The sequence below is a fragment of the Anomaloglossus baeobatrachus genome, unplaced genomic scaffold (genome assembly GCF_048569485.1).
Source record: "Anomaloglossus baeobatrachus isolate aAnoBae1 unplaced genomic scaffold, aAnoBae1.hap1 Scaffold_2531, whole genome shotgun sequence".
Taxonomy (NCBI): domain Eukaryota; kingdom Metazoa; phylum Chordata; class Amphibia; order Anura; family Aromobatidae; genus Anomaloglossus; species Anomaloglossus baeobatrachus.
In genome coordinates this window covers 1-18,440 of record NW_027442108.1, presented here as the reverse complement: position 1 = coordinate 18,440, position 18,440 = coordinate 1, and the positions used below count along the sequence as shown (strand labels likewise).

Genomic DNA, 18,440 nt, shown 5'->3' with positions numbered 1-18,440 from the left:
CACCATTCTTCTTGTTTTTGCTCTGCAAAGCAGCCTTTTCAAGGGTTGGCTTGGGTGACAAAATGTCTTGTGTAGGCGTGGGTTTGTCTCCCTCTCGCTCTCTCTCCCTAAGATGTGTCCGGCATAGGCCAGGGTGCCACTCGAGGCCCAAACCAATTCTGGTTATCGCTTCTCGGCCTTTTGGCTAAGATCAAGTGTAGTATCTGTTCTTATCAGTTTAATATCTGATACGTCCCCTATCTGGGGACCATATATTAAATGGATTTTTAGAACAGGGAGATGGAAAAAGAGCTTGCTCTGTCCACTCCACGCATTGACCTGGTATTGCAGTACCTCCAGGAACGGTGCACCCCTTCTTAACCCAGTTTCCAAAAGCAGAACTCGATTCACCTGATTCATATTAGCCCGATTAGCGAATTGAAATGAATTTTTATCTAACACACTTTTTACTTGCTTTATTCATCCAAATAGCAAACTCATCACCACTCAACTTCACCAACTCTGCTATGTCCCGTGCAGTATCTTGTTGTCAGTCTAATCTAGATCATGTGTAATTGAATGGAATAGATCCCTTTTGGACAAAGTGGAGTCAGATGCTGCAGTGACCACAGGTGTGAGAGGATCTACAATTGGCATCTGGTGTTATCTCTCTGCTTCCACTCCAAATAAAGTTACCTGTTGTTACCTGAACGTCAAATACTAAGAATGGGCGGCCTATGAAAGAATTAGTACTTTCATTAAGTATACTAAACCGGCTAATTGGGAATAGACAAACTGTAAAAAGCCCTCTGAGAAAGCCCCTCTCTAACCTTTGTTAGTAAGCTTTTCTGTAGCCTGCCTGTTGATGTATTTTCGGTTTGAACAGTGCACAACATGAAGAGACGGAACACTGGCGGCTTGTCACAATGCCCCCCGATGACATCACAATAGCGCTGCTGCCTAGAAAACAAGCTGCGCAGAAGAAGTTGTTCTTTGGGTGGGAGGGTGGGCTAGTGGAAGGAGGGGGCAATCTCTTTTTTTCCCGGGTGGTAGGGGGATGACAGGAGAAGGGAAGCGGGTGGTGAGAAAGGTACAGAGGGCAGGGTTTGGGGGCTGGGAAGGAAAGGGAAAAGATTAGGGTTTGGGGATGATGAAAGGGCTTTCTACGGGTAAGGATGGCAAAGGGTGGCAGTGACGGAAAGTCAGGCAACCTGTCCTGTCCGTCTTTTTGTATCGTGAATTGGAAAGACTGCAAGGGGGAGGGGAGTTGCTTGCGCCCTAAAGGAGGAGTTATTCAGATTCATTGCAGTGGGCGGCGGCTGCAAAACGCACCATTCTTCTTGTTTTTGCTCTGCAAAGCAGCCTTTTCAAGGGTTGGCTTGGGTGACAAAATGTCTTGTGTAGGCGTGGGTTTGTCTCCCTCTCGCTCTCTCTCCCTAAGATGTGTCCGGCATAGGCCAGGGTGCCACTCGAGGCCCAAACCAATTCTGGTTATCGCTTCTCGGCCTTTTGGCTAAGATCAAGTGTAGTATCTGTTCTTATCAGTTTAATATCTGATACGTCCCCTATCTGGGGACCATATATTAAATGGATTTTTAGAACAGGGAGATGGAAAAAGAGCTTGCTCTGTCCACTCCACGCATTGACCTGGTATTGCAGTACCTCCAGGAACGGTGCACCCCTTCTTAACCCAGTTTCCAAAAGCAGAACTCGATTCACCTGATTCATATTAGCCCGATTAGCGAATTGAAATGAATTTTTATCTAACACACTTTTTACTTGCTTTATTCATCCAAATAGCAAACTCATCACCACTCAACTTCACCAACTCTGCTATGTCCCGTGCAGTATCTTGTTGTCAGTCTAATCTAGATCATGTGTAATTGAATGGAATAGATCCCTTTTGGACAAAGTGGAGTCAGATGCTGCAGTGACCACAGGTGTGAGAGGATCTACAATTGGCATCTGGTGTTATCTCTCTGCTTCCACTCCAAATAAAGTTACCTGTTGTTACCTGAACGTCAAATACTAAGAATGGGCGGCCTATGAAAGAATTAGTACTTTCATTAAGTATACTAAACCGGCTAATTGGGAATAGACAAACTGTAAAAAGCCCTCTGAGAAAGCCCCTCTCTAACCTTTGTTAGTAAGCTTTTCTGTAGCCTGCCTGTTGATGTATTTTCGGTTTGAACAGTGCACAACATGAAGAGACGGAACACTGGCGGCTTGTCACAATGCCCCCCGATGACATCACAATAGCGCTGCTGCCTAGAAAACAAGCTGCGCAGAAGAAGTTGTTCTTTGGGTGGGAGGGTGGGCTAGTGGAAGGAGGGGGCAATCTCTTTTTTTCCCGGGTGGTAGGGGGATGACAGGAGAAGGGAAGCGGGTGGTGAGAAAGGTACAGAGGGCAGGGTTTGGGGGCTGGGAAGGAAAGGGAAAAGATTAGGGTTTGGGGATGATGAAAGGGCTTTCTACGGGTAAGGATGGCAAAGGGTGGCAGTGACGGAAAGTCAGGCAACCTGTCCTGTCCGTCTTTTTGTATCGTGAATTGGAAAGACTGCAAGGGGGAGGGGAGTTGCTTGCGCCCTAAAGGAGGAGTTATTCAGATTCATTGCAGTGGGCGGCGGCTGCAAAACGCACCATTCTTCTTGTTTTTGCTCTGCAAAGCAGCCTTTTCAAGGGTTGGCTTGGGTGACAAAATGTCTTGTGTAGGCGTGGGTTTGTCTCCCTCTCGCTCTCTCTCCCTAAGATGTGTCCGGCATAGGCCAGGGTGCCACTCGAGGCCCAAACCAATTCTGGTTATCGCTTCTCGGCCTTTTGGCTAAGATCAAGTGTAGTATCTGTTCTTATCAGTTTAATATCTGATACGTCCCCTATCTGGGGACCATATATTAAATGGATTTTTAGAACAGGGAGATGGAAAAAGAGCTTGCTCTGTCCACTCCACGCATTGACCTGGTATTGCAGTACCTCCAGGAACGGTGCACCCCTTCTTAACCCAGTTTCCAAAAGCAGAACTCGATTCACCTGATTCATATTAGCCCGATTAGCGAATTGAAATGAATTTTTATCTAACACACTTTTTACTTGCTTTATTCATCCAAATAGCAAACTCATCACCACTCAACTTCACCAACTCTGCTATGTCCCGTGCAGTATCTTGTTGTCAGTCTAATCTAGATCATGTGTAATTGAATGGAATAGATCCCTTTTGGACAAAGTGGAGTCAGATGCTGCAGTGACCACAGGTGTGAGAGGATCTACAATTGGCATCTGGTGTTATCTCTCTGCTTCCACTCCAAATAAAGTTACCTGTTGTTACCTGAACGTCAAATACTAAGAATGGGCGGCCTATGAAAGAATTAGTACTTTCATTAAGTATACTAAACCGGCTAATTGGGAATAGACAAACTGTAAAAAGCCCTCTGAGAAAGCCCCTCTCTAACCTTTGTTAGTAAGCTTTTCTGTAGCCTGCCTGTTGATGTATTTTCGGTTTGAACAGTGCACAACATGAAGAGACGGAACACTGGCGGCTTGTCACAATGCCCCCCGATGACATCACAATAGCGCTGCTGCCTAGAAAACAAGCTGCGCAGAAGAAGTTGTTCTTTGGGTGGGAGGGTGGGCTAGTGGAAGGAGGGGGCAATCTCTTTTTTTCCCGGGTGGTAGGGGGATGACAGGAGAAGGGAAGCGGGTGGTGAGAAAGGTACAGAGGGCAGGGTTTGGGGGCTGGGAAGGAAAGGGAAAAGATTAGGGTTTGGGGATGATGAAAGGGCTTTCTACGGGTAAGGATGGCAAAGGGTGGCAGTGACGGAAAGTCAGGCAACCTGTCCTGTCCGTCTTTTTGTATCGTGAATTGGAAAGACTGCAAGGGGGAGGGGAGTTGCTTGCGCCCTAAAGGAGGAGTTATTCAGATTCATTGCAGTGGGCGGCGGCTGCAAAACGCACCATTCTTCTTGTTTTTGCTCTGCAAAGCAGCCTTTTCAAGGGTTGGCTTGGGTGACAAAATGTCTTGTGTAGGCGTGGGTTTGTCTCCCTCTCGCTCTCTCTCCCTAAGATGTGTCCGGCATAGGCCAGGGTGCCACTCGAGGCCCAAACCAATTCTGGTTATCGCTTCTCGGCCTTTTGGCTAAGATCAAGTGTAGTTTGGGAGGGTACTACCTTGGTTGGTGCTGAAAGGTGCCAGGGTATTGCACAACTGCTGGCCTTGGGGGAGTGTGCATCGTAGGATGTCATAGCCCTCTTGTGACGGACAGTTACCTGGGCAACGAGAGGCGGTCACTTTATTATTTTCAAACTCATCCTTCAAAAAAAAAAAAAAAAAAAAAAAAAATCTGTTCTTATCAGTTTAATATCTGATACGTCCCCTATCTGGGGACCATATATTAAATGGATTTTTAGAACAGGGAGATGGAAAAAGAGCTTGCTCTGTCCACTCCACGCATTGACCTGGTATTGCAGTACCTCCAGGAACGGTGCACCCCTTCTTAACCCAGTTTCCAAAAGCAGAACTCGATTCACCTGATTCATATTAGCCCGATTAGCGAATTGAAATGAATTTTTATCTAACACACTTTTTACTTGCTTTATTCATCCAAATAGCAAACTCATCACCACTCAACTTCACCAACTCTGCTATGTCCCGTGCAGTATCTTGTTGTCAGTCTAATCTAGATCATGTGTAATTGAATGGAATAGATCCCTTTTGGACAAAGTGGAGTCAGATGCTGCAGTGACCACAGGTGTGAGAGGATCTACAATTGGCATCTGGTGTTATCTCTCTGCTTCCACTCCAAATAAAGTTACCTGTTGTTACCTGAACGTCAAATACTAAGAATGGGCGGCCTATGAAAGAATTAGTACTTTCATTAAGTATACTAAACCGGCTAATTGGGAATAGACAAACTGTAAAAAGCCCTCTGAGAAAGCCCCTCTCTAACCTTTGTTAGTAAGCTTTTCTGTAGCCTGCCTGTTGATGTATTTTCGGTTTGAACAGTGCACAACATGAAGAGACGGAACACTGGCGGCTTGTCACAATGCCCCCCGATGACATCACAATAGCGCTGCTGCCTAGAAAACAAGCTGCGCAGAAGAAGTTGTTCTTTGGGTGGGAGGGTGGGCTAGTGGAAGGAGGGGGCAATCTCTTTTTTTCCCGGGTGGTAGGGGGATGACAGGAGAAGGGAAGCGGGTGGTGAGAAAGGTACAGAGGGCAGGGTTTGGGGGCTGGGAAGGAAAGGGAAAAGATTAGGGTTTGGGGATGATGAAAGGGCTTTCTACGGGTAAGGATGGCAAAGGGTGGCAGTGACGGAAAGTCAGGCAACCTGTCCTGTCCGTCTTTTTGTATCGTGAATTGGAAAGACTGCAAGGGGGAGGGGAGTTGCTTGCGCCCTAAAGGAGGAGTTATTCAGATTCATTGCAGTGGGCGGCGGCTGCAAAACGCACCATTCTTCTTGTTTTTGCTCTGCAAAGCAGCCTTTTCAAGGGTTGGCTTGGGTGACAAAATGTCTTGTGTAGGCGTGGGTTTGTCTCCCTCTCGCTCTCTCTCCCTAAGATGTGTCCGGCATAGGCCAGGGTGCCACTCGAGGCCCAAACCAATTCTGGTTATCGCTTCTCGGCCTTTTGGCTAAGATCAAGTGTAGTATCTGTTCTTATCAGTTTAATATCTGATACGTCCCCTATCTGGGGACCATATATTAAATGGATTTTTAGAACAGGGAGATGGAAAAAGAGCTTGCTCTGTCCACTCCACGCATTGACCTGGTATTGCAGTACCTCCAGGAACGGTGCACCCCTTCTTAACCCAGTTTCCAAAAGCAGAACTCGATTCACCTGATTCATATTAGCCCGATTAGCGAATTGAAATGAATTTTTATCTAACACACTTTTTACTTGCTTTATTCATCCAAATAGCAAACTCATCACCACTCAACTTCACCAACTCTGCTATGTCCCGTGCAGTATCTTGTTGTCAGTCTAATCTAGATCATGTGTAATTGAATGGAATAGATCCCTTTTGGACAAAGTGGAGTCAGATGCTGCAGTGACCACAGGTGTGAGAGGATCTACAATTGGCATCTGGTGTTATCTCTCTGCTTCCACTCCAAATAAAGTTACCTGTTGTTACCTGAACGTCAAATACTAAGAATGGGCGGCCTATGAAAGAATTAGTACTTTCATTAAGTATACTAAACCGGCTAATTGGGAATAGACAAACTGTAAAAAGCCCTCTGAGAAAGCCCCTCTCTAACCTTTGTTAGTAAGCTTTTCTGTAGCCTGCCTGTTGATGTATTTTCGGTTTGAACAGTGCACAACATGAAGAGACGGAACACTGGCGGCTTGTCACAATGCCCCCCGATGACATCACAATAGCGCTGCTGCCTAGAAAACAAGCTGCGCAGAAGAAGTTGTTCTTTGGGTGGGAGGGTGGGCTAGTGGAAGGAGGGGGCAATCTCTTTTTTTCCCGGGTGGTAGGGGGATGACAGGAGAAGGGAAGCGGGTGGTGAGAAAGGTACAGAGGGCAGGGTTTGGGGGCTGGGAAGGAAAGGGAAAAGATTAGGGTTTGGGGATGATGAAAGGGCTTTCTACGGGTAAGGATGGCAAAGGGTGGCAGTGACGGAAAGTCAGGCAACCTGTCCTGTCCGTCTTTTTGTATCGTGAATTGGAAAGACTGCAAGGGGGAGGGGAGTTGCTTGCGCCCTAAAGGAGGAGTTATTCAGATTCATTGCAGTGGGCGGCGGCTGCAAAACGCACCATTCTTCTTGTTTTTGCTCTGCAAAGCAGCCTTTTCAAGGGTTGGCTTGGGTGACAAAATGTCTTGTGTAGGCGTGGGTTTGTCTCCCTCTCGCTCTCTCTCCCTAAGATGTGTCCGGCATAGGCCAGGGTGCCACTCGAGGCCCAAACCAATTCTGGTTATCGCTTCTCGGCCTTTTGGCTAAGATCAAGTGTAGTATCTGTTCTTATCAGTTTAATATCTGATACGTCCCCTATCTGGGGACCATATATTAAATGGATTTTTAGAACAGGGAGATGGAAAAAGAGCTTGCTCTGTCCACTCCACGCATTGACCTGGTATTGCAGTACCTCCAGGAACGGTGCACCCCTTCTTAACCCAGTTTCCAAAAGCAGAACTCGATTCACCTGATTCATATTAGCCCGATTAGCGAATTGAAATGAATTTTTATCTAACACACTTTTTACTTGCTTTATTCATCCAAATAGCAAACTCATCACCACTCAACTTCACCAACTCTGCTATGTCCCGTGCAGTATCTTGTTGTCAGTCTAATCTAGATCATGTGTAATTGAATGGAATAGATCCCTTTTGGACAAAGTGGAGTCAGATGCTGCAGTGACCACAGGTGTGAGAGGATCTACAATTGGCATCTGGTGTTATCTCTCTGCTTCCACTCCAAATAAAGTTACCTGTTGTTACCTGAACGTCAAATACTAAGAATGGGCGGCCTATGAAAGAATTAGTACTTTCATTAAGTATACTAAACCGGCTAATTGGGAATAGACAAACTGTAAAAAGCCCTCTGAGAAAGCCCCTCTCTAACCTTTGTTAGTAAGCTTTTCTGTAGCCTGCCTGTTGATGTATTTTCGGTTTGAACAGTGCACAACATGAAGAGACGGAACACTGGCGGCTTGTCACAATGCCCCCCGATGACATCACAATAGCGCTGCTGCCTAGAAAACAAGCTGCGCAGAAGAAGTTGTTCTTTGGGTGGGAGGGTGGGCTAGTGGAAGGAGGGGGCAATCTCTTTTTTTCCCGGGTGGTAGGGGGATGACAGGAGAAGGGAAGCGGGTGGTGAGAAAGGTACAGAGGGCAGGGTTTGGGGGCTGGGAAGGAAAGGGAAAAGATTAGGGTTTGGGGATGATGAAAGGGCTTTCTACGGGTAAGGATGGCAAAGGGTGGCAGTGACGGAAAGTCAGGCAACCTGTCCTGTCCGTCTTTTTGTATCGTGAATTGGAAAGACTGCAAGGGGGAGGGGAGTTGCTTGCGCCCTAAAGGAGGAGTTATTCAGATTCATTGCAGTGGGCGGCGGCTGCAAAACGCACCATTCTTCTTGTTTTTGCTCTGCAAAGCAGCCTTTTCAAGGGTTGGCTTGGGTGACAAAATGTCTTGTGTAGGCGTGGGTTTGTCTCCCTCTCGCTCTCTCTCCCTAAGATGTGTCCGGCATAGGCCAGGGTGCCACTCGAGGCCCAAACCAATTCTGGTTATCGCTTCTCGGCCTTTTGGCTAAGATCAAGTGTAGTATCTGTTCTTATCAGTTTAATATCTGATACGTCCCCTATCTGGGGACCATATATTAAATGGATTTTTAGAACAGGGAGATGGAAAAAGAGCTTGCTCTGTCCACTCCACGCATTGACCTGGTATTGCAGTACCTCCAGGAACGGTGCACCCCTTCTTAACCCAGTTTCCAAAAGCAGAACTCGATTCACCTGATTCATATTAGCCCGATTAGCGAATTGAAATGAATTTTTATCTAACACACTTTTTACTTGCTTTATTCATCCAAATAGCAAACTCATCACCACTCAACTTCACCAACTCTGCTATGTCCCGTGCAGTATCTTGTTGTCAGTCTAATCTAGATCATGTGTAATTGAATGGAATAGATCCCTTTTGGACAAAGTGGAGTCAGATGCTGCAGTGACCACAGGTGTGAGAGGATCTACAATTGGCATCTGGTGTTATCTCTCTGCTTCCACTCCAAATAAAGTTACCTGTTGTTACCTGAACGTCAAATACTAAGAATGGGCGGCCTATGAAAGAATTAGTACTTTCATTAAGTATACTAAACCGGCTAATTGGGAATAGACAAACTGTAAAAAGCCCTCTGAGAAAGCCCCTCTCTAACCTTTGTTAGTAAGCTTTTCTGTAGCCTGCCTGTTGATGTATTTTCGGTTTGAACAGTGCACAACATGAAGAGACGGAACACTGGCGGCTTGTCACAATGCCCCCCGATGACATCACAATAGCGCTGCTGCCTAGAAAACAAGCTGCGCAGAAGAAGTTGTTCTTTGGGTGGGAGGGTGGGCTAGTGGAAGGAGGGGGCAATCTCTTTTTTTCCCGGGTGGTAGGGGGATGACAGGAGAAGGGAAGCGGGTGGTGAGAAAGGTACAGAGGGCAGGGTTTGGGGGCTGGGAAGGAAAGGGAAAAGATTAGGGTTTGGGGATGATGAAAGGGCTTTCTACGGGTAAGGATGGCAAAGGGTGGCAGTGACGGAAAGTCAGGCAACCTGTCCTGTCCGTCTTTTTGTATCGTGAATTGGAAAGACTGCAAGGGGGAGGGGAGTTGCTTGCGCCCTAAAGGAGGAGTTATTCAGATTCATTGCAGTGGGCGGCGGCTGCAAAACGCACCATTCTTCTTGTTTTTGCTCTGCAAAGCAGCCTTTTCAAGGGTTGGCTTGGGTGACAAAATGTCTTGTGTAGGCGTGGGTTTGTCTCCCTCTCGCTCTCTCTCCCTAAGATGTGTCCGGCATAGGCCAGGGTGCCACTCGAGGCCCAAACCAATTCTGGTTATCGCTTCTCGGCCTTTTGGCTAAGATCAAGTGTAGTATCTGTTCTTATCAGTTTAATATCTGATACGTCCCCTATCTGGGGACCATATATTAAATGGATTTTTAGAACAGGGAGATGGAAAAAGAGCTTGCTCTGTCCACTCCACGCATTGACCTGGTATTGCAGTACCTCCAGGAACGGTGCACCCCTTCTTAACCCAGTTTCCAAAAGCAGAACTCGATTCACCTGATTCATATTAGCCCGATTAGCGAATTGAAATGAATTTTTATCTAACACACTTTTTACTTGCTTTATTCATCCAAATAGCAAACTCATCACCACTCAACTTCACCAACTCTGCTATGTCCCGTGCAGTATCTTGTTGTCAGTCTAATCTAGATCATGTGTAATTGAATGGAATAGATCCCTTTTGGACAAAGTGGAGTCAGATGCTGCAGTGACCACAGGTGTGAGAGGATCTACAATTGGCATCTGGTGTTATCTCTCTGCTTCCACTCCAAATAAAGTTACCTGTTGTTACCTGAACGTCAAATACTAAGAATGGGCGGCCTATGAAAGAATTAGTACTTTCATTAAGTATACTAAACCGGCTAATTGGGAATAGACAAACTGTAAAAAGCCCTCTGAGAAAGCCCCTCTCTAACCTTTGTTAGTAAGCTTTTCTGTAGCCTGCCTCTTGATGTATTTTCGGTTTGAACAGTGCACAACATGAAGAGACGGAACACTGGCGGCTTGTCACAATGCCCCCCGATGACATCACAATAGCGCTGCTGCCTAGAAAACAAGCTGCGCAGAAGAAGTTGTTCTTTGGGTGGGAGGGTGGGCTAGTGGAAGGAGGGGGCAATCTCTTTTTTTCCCGGGTGGTAGGGGGATGACAGGAGAAGGGAAGCGGGTGGTGAGAAAGGTACAGAGGGCAGGGTTTGGGGGCTGGGAAGGAAAGGGAAAAGATTAGGGTTTGGGGATGATGAAAGGGCTTTCTACGGGTAAGGATGGCAAAGGGTGGCAGTGACGGAAAGTCAGGCAACCTGTCCTGTCCGTCTTTTTGTATCGTGAATTGGAAAGACTGCAAGGGGGAGGGGAGTTGCTTGCGCCCTAAAGGAGGAGTTATTCAGATTCATTGCAGTGGGCGGCGGCTGCAAAACGCACCATTCTTCTTGTTTTTGCTCTGCAAAGCAGCCTTTTCAAGGGTTGGCTTGGGTGACAAAATGTCTTGTGTAGGCGTGGGTTTGTCTCCCTCTCGCTCTCTCTCCCTAAGATGTGTCCGGCATAGGCCAGGGTGCCACTCGAGGCCCAAACCAATTCTGGTTATCGCTTCTCGGCCTTTTGGCTAAGATCAAGTGTAGTATCTGTTCTTATCAGTTTAATATCTGATACGTCCCCTATCTGGGGACCATATATTAAATGGATTTTTAGAACAGGGAGATGGAAAAAGAGCTTGCTCTGTCCACTCCACGCATTGACCTGGTATTGCAGTACCTCCAGGAACGGTGCACCCCTTCTTAACCCAGTTTCCAAAAGCAGAACTCGATTCACCTGATTCATATTAGCCCGATTAGCGAATTGAAATGAATTTTTATCTAACACACTTTTTACTTGCTTTATTCATCCAAATAGCAAACTCATCACCACTCAACTTCACCAACTCTGCTATGTCCCGTGCAGTATCTTGTTGTCAGTCTAATCTAGATCATGTGTAATTGAATGGAATAGATCCCTTTTGGACAAAGTGGAGTCAGATGCTGCAGTGACCACAGGTGTGAGAGGATCTACAATTGGCATCTGGTGTTATCTCTCTGCTTCCACTCCAAATAAAGTTACCTGTTGTTACCTGAACGTCAAATACTAAGAATGGGCGGCCTATGAAAGAATTAGTACTTTCATTAAGTATACTAAACCGGCTAATTGGGAATAGACAAACTGTAAAAAGCCCTCTGAGAAAGCCCCTCTCTAACCTTTGTTAGTAAGCTTTTCTGTAGCCTGCCTGTTGATGTATTTTCGGTTTGAACAGTGCACAACATGAAGAGACGGAACACTGGCGGCTTGTCACAATGCCCCCCGATGACATCACAATAGCGCTGCTGCCTAGAAAACAAGCTGCGCAGAAGAAGTTGTTCTTTGGGTGGGAGGGTGGGCTAGTGGAAGGAGGGGGCAATCTCTTTTTTTCCCGGGTGGTAGGGGGATGACAGGAGAAGGGAAGCGGGTGGTGAGAAAGGTACAGAGGGCAGGGTTTGGGGGCTGGGAAGGAAAGGGAAAAGATTAGGGTTTGGGGATGATGAAAGGGCTTTCTACGGGTAAGGATGGCAAAGGGTGGCAGTGACGGAAAGTCAGGCAACCTGTCCTGTCCGTCTTTTTGTATCGTGAATTGGAAAGACTGCAAGGGGGAGGGGAGTTGCTTGCGCCCTAAAGGAGGAGTTATTCAGATTCATTGCAGTGGGCGGCGGCTGCAAAACGCACCATTCTTCTTGTTTTTGCTCTGCAAAGCAGCCTTTTCAAGGGTTGGCTTGGGTGACAAAATGTCTTGTGTAGGCGTGGGTTTGTCTCCCTCTCGCTCTCTCTCCCTAAGATGTGTCCGGCATAGGCCAGGGTGCCACTCGAGGCCCAAACCAATTCTGGTTATCGCTTCTCGGCCTTTTGGCTAAGATCAAGTGTAGTATCTGTTCTTATCAGTTTAATATCTGATACGTCCCCTATCTGGGGACCATATATTAAATGGATTTTTAGAACAGGGAGATGGAAAAAGAGCTTGCTCTGTCCACTCCACGCATTGACCTGGTATTGCAGTACCTCCAGGAACGGTGCACCCCTTCTTAACCCAGTTTCCAAAAGCAGAACTCGATTCACCTGATTCATATTAGCCCGATTAGCGAATTGAAATGAATTTTTATCTAACACACTTTTTACTTGCTTTATTCATCCAAATAGCAAACTCATCACCACTCAACTTCACCAACTCTGCTATGTCCCGTGCAGTATCTTGTTGTCAGTCTAATCTAGATCATGTGTAATTGAATGGAATAGATCCCTTTTGGACAAAGTGGAGTCAGATGCTGCAGTGACCACAGGTGTGAGAGGATCTACAATTGGCATCTGGTGTTATCTCTCTGCTTCCACTCCAAATAAAGTTACCTGTTGTTACCTGAACGTCAAATACTAAGAATGGGCGGCCTATGAAAGAATTAGTACTTTCATTAAGTATACTAAACCGGCTAATTGGGAATAGACAAACTGTAAAAAGCCCTCTGAGAAAGCCCCTCTCTAACCTTTGTTAGTAAGCTTTTCTGTAGCCTGCCTGTTGATGTATTTTCGGTTTGAACAGTGCACAACATGAAGAGACGGAACACTGGCGGCTTGTCACAATGCCCCCCGATGACATCACAATAGCGCTGCTGCCTAGAAAACAAGCTGCGCAGAAGAAGTTGTTCTTTGGGTGGGAGGGTGGGCTAGTGGAAGGAGGGGGCAATCTCTTTTTTTCCCGGGTGGTAGGGGGATGACAGGAGAAGGGAAGCGGGTGGTGAGAAAGGTACAGAGGGCAGGGTTTGGGGGCTGGGAAGGAAAGGGAAAAGATTAGGGTTTGGGGATGATGAAAGGGCTTTCTACGGGTAAGGATGGCAAAGGGTGGCAGTGACGGAAAGTCAGGCAACCTGTCCTGTCCGTCTTTTTGTATCGTGAATTGGAAAGACTGCAAGGGGGAGGGGAGTTGCTTGCGCCCTAAAGGAGGAGTTATTCAGATTCATTGCAGTGGGCGGCGGCTGCAAAACGCACCATTCTTCTTGTTTTTGCTCTGCAAAGCAGCCTTTTCAAGGGTTGGCTTGGGTGACAAAATGTCTTGTGTAGGCGTGGGTTTGTCTCCCTCTCGCTCTCTCTCCCTAAGATGTGTCCGGCATAGGCCAGGGTGCCACTCGAGGCCCAAACCAATTCTGGTTATCGCTTCTCGGCCTTTTGGCTAAGATCAAGTGTAGTATCTGTTCTTATCAGTTTAATATCTGATACGTCCCCTATCTGGGGACCATATATTAAATGGATTTTTAGAACAGGGAGATGGAAAAAGAGCTTGCTCTGTCCACTCCACGCATTGACCTGGTATTGCAGTACCTCCAGGAACGGTGCACCCCTTCTTAACCCAGTTTCCAAAAGCAGAACTCGATTCACCTGATTCATATTAGCCCGATTAGCGAATTGAAATGAATTTTTATCTAACACACTTTTTACTTGCTTTATTCATCCAAATAGCAAACTCATCACCACTCAACTTCACCAACTCTGCTATGTCCCGTGCAGTATCTTGTTGTCAGTCTAATCTAGATCATGTGTAATTGAATGGAATAGATCCCTTTTGGACAAAGTGGAGTCAGATGCTGCAGTGACCACAGGTGTGAGAGGATCTACAATTGGCATCTGGTGTTATCTCTCTGCTTCCACTCCAAATAAAGTTACCTGTTGTTACCTGAACGTCAAATACTAAGAATGGGCGGCCTATGAAAGAATTAGTACTTTCATTAAGTATACTAAACCGGCTAATTGGGAATAGACAAACTGTAAAAAGCCCTCTGAGAAAGCCCCTCTCTAACCTTTGTTAGTAAGCTTTTCTGTAGCCTGCCTGTTGATGTATTTTCGGTTTGAACAGTGCACAACATGAAGAGACGGAACACTGGCGGCTTGTCACAATGCCCCCCGATGACATCACAATAGCGCTGCTGCCTAGAAAACAAGCTGCGCAGAAGAAGTTGTTCTTTGGGTGGGAGGGTGGGCTAGTGGAAGGAGGGGGCAATCTCTTTTTTTCCCGGGTGGTAGGGGGATGACAGGAGAAGGGAAGCGGGTGGTGAGAAAGGTACAGAGGGCAGGGTTTGGGGGCTGGGAAGGAAAGGGAAAAGATTAGGGTTTGGGGATGATGAAAGGGCTTTCTACGGGTAAGGATGGCAAAGGGTGGCAGTGACGGAAAGTCAGGCAACCTGTCCTGTCCGTCTTTTTGTATCGTGAATTGGAAAGACTGCAAGGGGGAGGGGAGTTGCTTGCGCCCTAAAGGAGGAGTTATTCAGATTCATTGCAGTGGGCGGCGGCTGCAAAACGCACCATTCTTCTTGTTTTTGCTCTGCAAAGCAGCCTTTTCAAGGGTTGGCTTGGGTGACAAAATGTCTTGTGTAGGCGTGGGTTTGTCTCCCTCTCGCTCTCTCTCCCTAAGATGTGTCCGGCATAGGCCAGGGTGCCACTCGAGGCCCAAACCAATTCTGGTTATCGCTTCTCGGCCTTTTGGCTAAGATCAAGTGTAGTATCTGTTCTTATCAGTTTAATATCTGATACGTCCCCTATCTGGGGACCATATATTAAATGGATTTTTAGAACAGGGAGATGGAAAAAGAGCTTGCTCTGTCCACTCCACGCATTGACCTGGTATTGCAGTACCTCCAGGAACGGTGCACCCCTTCTTAACCCAGTTTCCAAAAGCAGAACTCGATTCACCTGATTCATATTAGCCCGATTAGCGAATTGAAATGAATTTTTATCTAACACACTTTTTACTTGCTTTATTCATCCAAATAGCAAACTCATCACCACTCAACTTCACCAACTCTGCTATGTCCCGTGCAGTATCTTGTTGTCAGTCTAATCTAGATCATGTGTAATTGAATGGAATAGATCCCTTTTGGACAAAGTGGAGTCAGATGCTGCAGTGACCACAGGTGTGAGAGGATCTACAATTGGCATCTGGTGTTATCTCTCTGCTTCCACTCCAAATAAAGTTACCTGTTGTTACCTGAACGTCAAATACTAAGAATGGGCGGCCTATGAAAGAATTAGTACTTTCATTAAGTATACTAAACCGGCTAATTGGGAATAGACAAACTGTAAAAAGCCCTCTGAGAAAGCCCCTCTCTAACCTTTGTTAGTAAGCTTTTCTGTAGCCTGCCTGTTGATGTATTTTCGGTTTGAACAGTGCACAACATGAAGAGACGGAACACTGGCGGCTTGTCACAATGCCCCCCGATGACATCACAATAGCGCTGCTGCCTAGAAAACAAGCTGCGCAGAAGAAGTTGTTCTTTGGGTGGGAGGGTGGGCTAGTGGAAGGAGGGGGCAATCTCTTTTTTTCCCGGGTGGTAGGGGGATGACAGGAGAAGGGAAGCGGGTGGTGAGAAAGGTACAGAGGGCAGGGTTTGGGGGCTGGGAAGGAAAGGGAAAAGATTAGGGTTTGGGGATGATGAAAGGGCTTTCTACGGGTAAGGATGGCAAAGGGTGGCAGTGACGGAAAGTCAGGCAACCTGTCCTGTCCGTCTTTTTGTATCGTGAATTGGAAAGACTGCAAGGGGGAGGGGAGTTGCTTGCGCCCTAAAGGAGGAGTTATTCAGATTCATTGCAGTGGGCGGCGGCTGCAAAACGCACCATTCTTCTTGTTTTTGCTCTGCAAAGCAGCCTTTTCAAGGGTTGGCTTGGGTGACAAAATGTCTTGTGTAGGCGTGGGTTTGTCTCCCTCTCGCTCTCTCTCCCTAAGATGTGTCCGGCATAGGCCAGGGTGCCACTCGAGGCCCAAACCAATTCTGGTTATCGCTTCTCGGCCTTTTGGCTAAGATCAAGTGTAGTATCTGTTCTTATCAGTTTAATATCTGATACGTCCCCTATCTGGGGACCATATATTAAATGGATTTTTAGAACAGGGAGATGGAAAAAGAGCTTGCTCTGTCCACTCCACGCATTGACCTGGTATTGCAGTACCTCCAGGAACGGTGCACCCCTTCTTAACCCAGTTTCCAAAAGCAGAACTCGATTCACCTGATTCATATTAGCCCGATTAGCGAATTGAAATGAATTTTTATCTAACACACTTTTTACTTGCTTTATTCATCCAAATAGCAAACTCATCACCACTCAACTTCACCAACTCTGCTATGTCCCGTGCAGTATCTTGTTGTCAGTCTAATCTAGATCATGTGTAATTGAATGGAATAGATCCCTTTTGGACAAAGTGGAGTCAGATGCTGCAGTGACCACAGGTGTGAGAGGATCTACAATTGGCATCTGGTGTTATCTCTCTGCTTCCACTCCAAATAAAGTTACCTGTTGTTACCTGAACGTCAAATACTAAGAATGGGCGGCCTATGAAAGAATTAGTACTTTCATTAAGTATACTAAACCGGCTAATTGGGAATAGACAAACTGTAAAAAGCCCTCTGAGAAAGCCCCTCTCTAACCTTTGTTAGTAAGCTTTTCTGTAGCCTGCCTGTTGATGTATTTTCGGTTTGAACAGTGCACAACATGAAGAGACGGAACACTGGCGGCTTGTCACAATGCCCCCCGATGACATCACAATAGCGCTGCTGCCTAGAAAACAAGCTGCGCAGAAGAAGTTGTTCTTTGGGTGGGAGGGTGGGCTAGTGGAAGGAGGGGGCAATCTCTTTTTTTCCCGGGTGGTAGGGGGATGACAGGAGAAGGGAAGCGGGTGGTGAGAAAGGTACAGAGGGCAGGGTTTGGGGGCTGGGAAGGAAAGGGAAAAGATTAGGGTTTGGGGATGATGAAAGGGCTTTCTACGGGTAAGGATGGCAAAGGGTGGCAGTGACGGAAAGTCAGGCAACCTGTCCTGTCCGTCTTTTTGTATCGTGAATTGGAAAGACTGCAAGGGGGAGGGGAGTTGCTTGCGCCCTAAAGGAGGAGTTATTCAGATTCATTGCAGTGGGCGGCGGCTGCAAAACGCACCATTCTTCTTGTTTTTGCTCTGCAAAGCAGCCTTTTCAAGGGTTGGCTTGGGTGACAAAATGTCTTGTGTAGGCGTGGGTTTGTCTCCCTCTCGCTCTCTCTCCCTAAGATGTGTCCGGCATAGGCCAGGGTGCCACTCGAGGCCCAAACCAATTCTGGTTATCGCTTCTCGGCCTTTTGGCTAAGATCAAGTGTAGTATCTGTTCTTATCAGTTTAATATCTGATACGTCCCCTATCTGGGGACCATATATTAAATGGATTTTTAGAACAGGGAGATGGAAAAAGAGCTTGCTCTGTCCACTCCACGCATTGACCTGGTATTGCAGTACCTCCAGGAACGGTGCACCCCTTCTTAACCCAGTTTCCAAAAGCAGAACTCGATTCACCTGATTCATATTAGCCCGATTAGCGAATTGAAATGAATTTTTATCTAACACACTTTTTACTTGCTTTATTCATCCAAATAGCAAACTCATCACCACTCAACTTCACCAACTCTGCTATGTCCCGTGCAGTATCTTGTTGTCAGTCTAATCTAGATCATGTGTAATTGAATGGAATAGATCCCTTTTGGACAAAGTGGAGTCAGATGCTGCAGTGACCACAGGTGTGAGAGGATCTACAATTGGCATCTGGTGTTATCTCTCTGCTTCCACTCCAAATAAAGTTACCTGTTGTTACCTGAACGTCAAATACTAAGAATGGGCGGCCTATGAAAGAATTAGTACTTTCATTAAGTATACTAAACCGGCTAATTGGGAATAGACAAACTGTAAAAAGCCCTCTGAGAAAGCCCCTCTCTAACCTTTGTTAGTAAGCTTTTCTGTAGCCTGCCTGTTGATGTATTTTCGGTTTGAACAGTGCACAACATGAAGAGACGGAACACTGGCGGCTTGTCACAATGCCCCCCGATGACATCACAATAGCGCTGCTGCCTAGAAAACAAGCTGCGCAGAAGAAGTTGTTCTTTGGGTGGGAGGGTGGGCTAGTGGAAGGAGGGGGCAATCTCTTTTTTTCCCGGGTGGTAGGGGGATGACAGGAGAAGGGAAGCGGGTGGTGAGAAAGGTACAGAGGGCAGGGTTTGGGGGCTGGGAAGGAAAGGGAAAAGATTAGGGTTTGGGGATGATGAAAGGGCTTTCTACGGGTAAGGATGGCAAAGGGTGGCAGTGACGGAAAGTCAGGCAACCTGTCCTGTCCGTCTTTTTGTATCGTGAATTGGAAAGACTGCAAGGGGGAGGGGAGTTGC

The 18,440-nt window shown here is 46.7% G+C and overlaps 13 non-coding genes and 1 pseudogene across 13 annotated transcripts; all 14 read left to right on the top strand.

The window, feature by feature from the left end:
* The first annotated feature begins 164 nt into the window (after nucleotides 1–164).
* LOC142262859 (U2 spliceosomal RNA) lies at nucleotides 165–355 on the top strand. The gene has a single exon (XR_012730124.1). It is a non-coding gene; the product is annotated as a U2 spliceosomal RNA (small nuclear RNA).
* Nucleotides 356–1,472: 1,117 nt separating this feature from the next.
* Nucleotides 1,473–1,663, top strand: LOC142262846 (U2 spliceosomal RNA). The gene has a single exon (XR_012730113.1). It is a non-coding gene; the product is annotated as a U2 spliceosomal RNA (small nuclear RNA).
* A 1,117-nt stretch (nucleotides 1,664–2,780) lies between these two features.
* On the top strand, nucleotides 2,781–2,971 carry LOC142262834 (U2 spliceosomal RNA). Its single transcript, XR_012730102.1, has one exon. It is a non-coding gene; the product is annotated as a U2 spliceosomal RNA (small nuclear RNA).
* A 1,293-nt stretch (nucleotides 2,972–4,264) lies between these two features.
* LOC142262883 (U2 spliceosomal RNA) lies at nucleotides 4,265–4,465 on the top strand (annotated as a pseudogene).
* A 1,117-nt stretch (nucleotides 4,466–5,582) lies between these two features.
* LOC142262822 (U2 spliceosomal RNA) lies at nucleotides 5,583–5,773 on the top strand. The gene has a single exon (XR_012730091.1). It is a non-coding gene; the product is annotated as a U2 spliceosomal RNA (small nuclear RNA).
* Nucleotides 5,774–6,890: 1,117 nt separating this feature from the next.
* On the top strand, nucleotides 6,891–7,081 carry LOC142262810 (U2 spliceosomal RNA). Its single transcript, XR_012730080.1, has one exon. It is a non-coding gene; the product is annotated as a U2 spliceosomal RNA (small nuclear RNA).
* A 1,117-nt stretch (nucleotides 7,082–8,198) lies between these two features.
* Nucleotides 8,199–8,389, top strand: LOC142262798 (U2 spliceosomal RNA). Its single transcript, XR_012730069.1, has one exon. It is a non-coding gene; the product is annotated as a U2 spliceosomal RNA (small nuclear RNA).
* A 1,117-nt stretch (nucleotides 8,390–9,506) lies between these two features.
* On the top strand, nucleotides 9,507–9,697 carry LOC142262786 (U2 spliceosomal RNA). The gene has a single exon (XR_012730058.1). It is a non-coding gene; the product is annotated as a U2 spliceosomal RNA (small nuclear RNA).
* A 1,117-nt stretch (nucleotides 9,698–10,814) lies between these two features.
* LOC142262774 (U2 spliceosomal RNA) lies at nucleotides 10,815–11,005 on the top strand. The gene has a single exon (XR_012730047.1). It is a non-coding gene; the product is annotated as a U2 spliceosomal RNA (small nuclear RNA).
* A 1,117-nt stretch (nucleotides 11,006–12,122) lies between these two features.
* Nucleotides 12,123–12,313, top strand: LOC142262933 (U2 spliceosomal RNA). The gene has a single exon (XR_012730180.1). It is a non-coding gene; the product is annotated as a U2 spliceosomal RNA (small nuclear RNA).
* Nucleotides 12,314–13,430: 1,117 nt separating this feature from the next.
* Nucleotides 13,431–13,621, top strand: LOC142262921 (U2 spliceosomal RNA). The gene has a single exon (XR_012730169.1). It is a non-coding gene; the product is annotated as a U2 spliceosomal RNA (small nuclear RNA).
* A 1,117-nt stretch (nucleotides 13,622–14,738) lies between these two features.
* On the top strand, nucleotides 14,739–14,929 carry LOC142262909 (U2 spliceosomal RNA). The gene has a single exon (XR_012730158.1). It is a non-coding gene; the product is annotated as a U2 spliceosomal RNA (small nuclear RNA).
* Nucleotides 14,930–16,046: 1,117 nt separating this feature from the next.
* On the top strand, nucleotides 16,047–16,237 carry LOC142262890 (U2 spliceosomal RNA). The gene has a single exon (XR_012730147.1). It is a non-coding gene; the product is annotated as a U2 spliceosomal RNA (small nuclear RNA).
* A 1,117-nt stretch (nucleotides 16,238–17,354) lies between these two features.
* On the top strand, nucleotides 17,355–17,545 carry LOC142262767 (U2 spliceosomal RNA). Its single transcript, XR_012730041.1, has one exon. It is a non-coding gene; the product is annotated as a U2 spliceosomal RNA (small nuclear RNA).
* The last annotated feature ends 895 nt before the right edge of the window (nucleotides 17,546–18,440 follow it).